Genomic DNA, 5,582 nt, shown 5'->3' on the forward strand with positions numbered 1-5,582 from the left:
CACTAGATTCGTCATTCGTCGTCTGCGGTTACTTAGCGTAAGGTGAAGAGTGTCTTCAGGTTGATGTACAGGTTTATCAAGTCAGAGAAAGTGCATTTTTAGTAGGTTCATGATTTAACTCTATCTCATCCGAGATGTTGCCAAGTTTCAGAATGTACTGTTTATGGATACATAGAGGATACTGTTGGCTCAGTATATGTCCTGTTTTTATTCCTGATGTCTTGATGAGTTAAAGGTACTATGTCCCATTTGCAGGCCAAAAAAATGAAAAGGTCAAATTCCAATGGCATTTTGAAAGATAATACTAATTTAGAACTCCCCTTTAAAAGAGAGGGCTTGAAAATGTCTTTAAGTGGGAAAATAACGACTATTAGTTGTCAAATTGACATACATACGACCGCATGGTCGTATGTTTTATGCTGCGCAAGGATTCAATCAGTTTAATTTTGGCCATTACAAGAAGTGGGTTATTAATGTAGACAAATCCTTTAAAGCTCATTTTATGTATGTTATTACCAAAGAAGAAAAAAAGCCAGTCATTCACTCAATAGTGTCTGACAGTGAAGTCTAGCATGTAAATGGGTTTCCTTGCATAATTTGAATATTAGGACACTGCTAACGTTTAAATTTCACAGATGGAACATACATGACATATTCGTAATTCCTGCAAAGTTCTACAGAATTTGAGGTTGGCTGCAAAAGGGACATAGTATCTTTAAGTATGCTTTTGGCTTTGAAGTAAAGAGGAATTATCTCTTGAAGCAGCTGGATTTGTTTTTGTATCAGTTTGGCACAAGAAGGACATATTACATCACATATTTAACTCTGGGTTAAAAACCCTTCTGGACCCTTTCTTTAAATTTCATTTAATGAATACAGCTAAAGCAGTCTAATGAATCTTAATTAACAGTTGCACTACTAAGAAATATTAGTATTATGGGAAAGACTCCTTGATATAAAGAAATTTATACATTATTTCAGTTATGTTTTGAGGTTTTGGTGTAAGAAATGAGTAGGACTTTTTTGGAGCAAATTAGACAATTTTTGTCATGGTAATAAATTGTAGTTGTATTTCAATGGGACATACAATAGGGTATTGAAATTGTCCCTGAGTTGATTTTGGAAAGCAGTTGTGACAGTTGTGAGTTGTGACACACTTTAAGTAAATTCCCAGGGACCTACATCTTAAACCACTTTCCAAGGGACCTTCCCAAAGGCGCCAGCATTGAAATGAGGTCTTTAATCTGGGTTACCCCCGCGCATATACCATTACTCCCTCCCCTCCATCCCAGGCTTCCATCTTCTTATTGGTCTTTAAAGCTTTGCTTACCCTCTAATGCCCTGTTCAGACTTTAGGAAATTCATAAGAAACGTTGTATTAAGAAACATAGAAAGAATCATTGAATAGCAAATGGTGTGTACAGACTAGAACAAACGGTCCAACCTGCTTTAGTGACCACCTGTCTACAAAGACTACATTTTTGTTTCCCTTGAAAAAGGTTTCTCATTGAAACATGTACTATAGGCACCTGTCTACAAAAACCACCTGTCTATAAAGACCACCTTTCTTGTCTCCCTTGTGTGGTCTTTATAGACAGGTTTCGCTGTATAAGGAAAATGATTGTGAAGTACCACCTAGAAATACAATTTTGTACGATGGGGCATTCACACTAGAGCGGGATGCTGATTATTTGTTGAGTTTCAAACAATGTTTAAACAGGCGTTTCTCTATGCAATGTTTCATTATACAATGTTTACACTGAGGAAGAGTTACTGACTTTTCATATAGCTATACAATAAATCTTGGTTGTCTGAACGTAGTATAAAAGCTATTTATCTAGTATGGATTGATAACAGTTTTTGTTGTTGGAAATGCCGACTGACTGGGAGCTATCGCCTATACCCATCTCGATCTGTCCTTAGATTGACCTTTAGTGTAAACCCAAAGTCACTGTTAAGCATGAGATCATCCTTTGATGTCAGGCAAACAGCCAGAGAACAGAGAGACCTGATCTAGCTGAGTAACCATGCCTGAACACAGGGGTTAACCAGTCACCAAACAGGTTCAGAATACGTTTGATTTTTTAAGGGGCGGCTCAAGGGTTTTGTCAAAGGACAGGGAGAGGGAGGGGGGGGGGGGTGGGGTGTATTCACCCCTTCAAATTCTGATAAAGAAACAAAAGAGTATGAAAAGATGCAGCCCAATACCCCCCCCCCATTACTTACAAGTACCACTTATAACCCCCCTCCCTGCCCCAAAAAGCAAACCACAAAAAGAGGGGGCCAATTACTCATAATTTCTTTCACCCCCCCCCCCCAAGAAAATAAAAACAACAAAACAAAGCTAAACTTTAACAAAAAATGGTTATCAAGCAATAAAGAGGGCAGGTCCAAACTATTCCCCAATTCTAACAAGAACAAAATATAAACATATAAAATAAAACAAAAAGGTAGGGGGATTGTGACCCCAGTGGCCCCCCGGATCCACTCCTGAGAATTACCTTTTCAAGTTCAAAGTGTCAGAACAGATCAGATTGTATAGTATATGATGCTTGTGCAAAAGCAGAGAGCAAGTGATTTTGAGCGAAAGGAGTTGTGATTTGATTTGATTTGATTTGTGTACGGAGGAAATTGGAGTGACACTGGGTACCGCTCAGTCATTGGGTATTTTGAGAGTGGCTTTTGAAAGGAATAGTCAAGTAAATGCTAAATTTTGTTTTCAGAACTGGAAATGGAGAGGGGTCCATTTTGTAATGAGATCAAACTGAGTCATATGTTATCGTATATCAGTAATGGATGGCAGAGCGGTTAAAGGAGCATATGTCCCTAAACTCTAGGCAACATAAATGACCTTCCTATGAATTAAAGTTACTCCTCTGTATTGTAACACACCTTTACCTTTCTGCTCTTAAATGAAGGTGCCCATTTAGGCATATCCCTATACAATTTCCTCCCTCCTTTTCTCCCTTCCTCTTTAATTTTCACCCTTATTCCCCTCCTCCCTTCATCCCTACTATCCCTCCCTCCCTCTATTCCTCCCTCCCTCTTCCCCCTCCCTCCCTCCCTCTGTCCCCACTTATCCCCTCCCTTTCTCCCTCTCTTTCCGCTCCCCTTTTCTCCCTATCCCTTCCTTCCTCTCTCCGCCCTAATTCGCCCCATCCCTCCCTCCCTCTCTCCCCCTCTCTTCCCCATCACTCCCTTCCTCTCCCCTCCCCACTTCTCCCCATCACTCTCTCCCTCTCCCCTCTTTCCTCTCACCCTCTCCCCTTCTTCCCTTTACTTTTCTTCTTTCCCTTTTATTTTGTTATTAAACCTGATGATGGGAAGTTCCTTAAACGCTATCAGGGTGAAGACACCATATTTTTTGGTGTATTTAAGCAAGTCTCATAAATGATGAAATACCTAGAGTGTGATTATTTGTTTTTATGTAATACACATATTTTACTTCGCAAGACTAAGCAAAAATAAATAATTTACCAAAACAATAAAGGCCTAAGGTCAACATTGCAAGTTCACTAGCATGGCTCTTTGTTTAGGAGAAAACCTCATGAAAATAAACAGTGCATAGTCAAAGCACAGTATGTTTTATTAACCGTGACAATATAAACAAAAACTGTCTAAACACTATCTTACAACAATTGAAATACATTCCATTCTAAAGAAAACAGGAACACATTCTTTCAATTCTTTCAAAAAGTTATATCTTTTCATCAGGAATACATTGTATTTACCCATATACTAATGCTGTGTAATCAGTTATTTGCTATGCGCAGGTAGCTTGCTAACTATACACAGAGTTATGATGTGAATCTTTTTTGATGGATTAGGAAAGCGAAGATTGATTCCATTTAAAGCCCGAGTACTTCTGAACTGTTTTCATAATGAGAAGGGGAATTTCCCCAATTCCTCAGTCATAAAGATCTTATATTCTCTCACAGAGTATTTTATTTGCATTTCGGGACTATCTCCACATCAGAGGTAGATGTCAAACATAAAGAATCATCTTGTGGTTGTATTTTCCCTAAATCTTGTTGCTCTAAATTCATATGAACTTCACAAATTCGTCGCTGTTTTCACGAAGTGACGGTAGTGAAAAAAAATTGCATTCACTTTGCGTTACGATTTTCCTCACTACCGTCACTTCGTGAAAATAGGGACAAATTGTGTAAAAATTTAGTTTATGAGGCAAGAGAAACAAGTAGAAAAGGGAGAGTGCAGAGGGAGTGGCTCTTTCCATATCTGGGGAAGATTTCCGATCACACAAGGGATTTTTTTGTTTTGTTATATTTAAAATAAAAAAGAATCTTGTTCTTGTGGGTAAATATAAACTTGAGGAGAGACACATGGGGAGAGAGATAGAGTGAGAGATATATGAAGATATTGTAAGTTTGAAGTGGTAGAGACAGTGTGTGTGTGTGTTTATGCATGTGAGGAGAGAGGTAGAGAGAAAGAGAGAGAGAGAGAGAGAGAGAGGGAGAGATAGTGTGGATATGAGAGATAGAAAGAGAGAGAGAGAGAGAGAGAGAGAGATAGTGTGTATGAGAGAGAGAGAAAGAGAGAGAGAGATAGAGATAGATAGAGAGAGAGAGAGAGTGTGTGTATGTGTGAGAGAGACAGAGAGAGATAGAGAGAGAGAGAGAGAGAGAGAGAGAGAGACAGTTTGTATGTATGAGACAGAGAGATAATGTGTATGTGAGAGATAGAGAGAGTGAGAGAGAGACATACAGAGAGAGTGAGAGAGAGAGACATACAGAGAGAGAGAAGGAGAGAAAGAAAGAAAGAAAGAAAGAGAGAGAGAGAGAAAGAAATTATCTGATCTCTGAAACTTTCTGAAACTGATACATAAGCACCTTGACATACTTCCACTGATAAGATGAAATCAATGCAAATATAGTCTTATGTGCAAATTAAGTTTTCTGCCAGCCCCAACCGGCATTATGGTATTATATATCCTGATTGTTACCCCCGGCGACGGTAATGGACCGAATATTTTTGTAGTGCTTGTAGAAATACTGGGAAGATCGTGGGCTATCAAAATATACAGCTGGTATCAAGTTGAAATGCAGCCGTTCTGACATGTGCATATTCCCTGCAAATATGATGTTTTTCAAACTATAATATATGCCCACATAGAAATATTGACAAATTACATTATACTGAAAATATATAGAAAGATGTGTGTTTTTCTACTTATTTTACAACTATTGACTTTAGCCACCGGAATTTCATTCAGTTTTAAGTTTCATTTATTTCTCCTCAAGAAGTCAACAGATAACAATATATAAACATACAAATATATGACAAAACATGGGATAATTTTATTAAAAAAATGAGGAAGGCAGTGGCCAAAAAGGAAACAAACTTGTAAGAAGCCAACCCCTTAAGAAAACAAGATAGAATGTGTAACATTAAAACACATGAAAAGGGAACACAAGATAAGATAAAAAATGTAGTACCTAACCTAATATGCAAACTAAAAAAAGAGCCTAATATTGGATCTAATACAATCAAACCTGTCTATAGCAACCACCCAAGGGAAACACAGAAAGTGGTCTTTGAAGACAGGTTCCTTTAGTACATGA

Source organism: Strongylocentrotus purpuratus, unplaced genomic scaffold (assembly GCF_000002235.5).
Source record: "Strongylocentrotus purpuratus isolate Spur 01 unplaced genomic scaffold, Spur_5.0 spur5_scaffold_13, whole genome shotgun sequence".
NCBI classification, from domain to species: domain Eukaryota; kingdom Metazoa; phylum Echinodermata; class Echinoidea; order Camarodonta; family Strongylocentrotidae; genus Strongylocentrotus; species Strongylocentrotus purpuratus.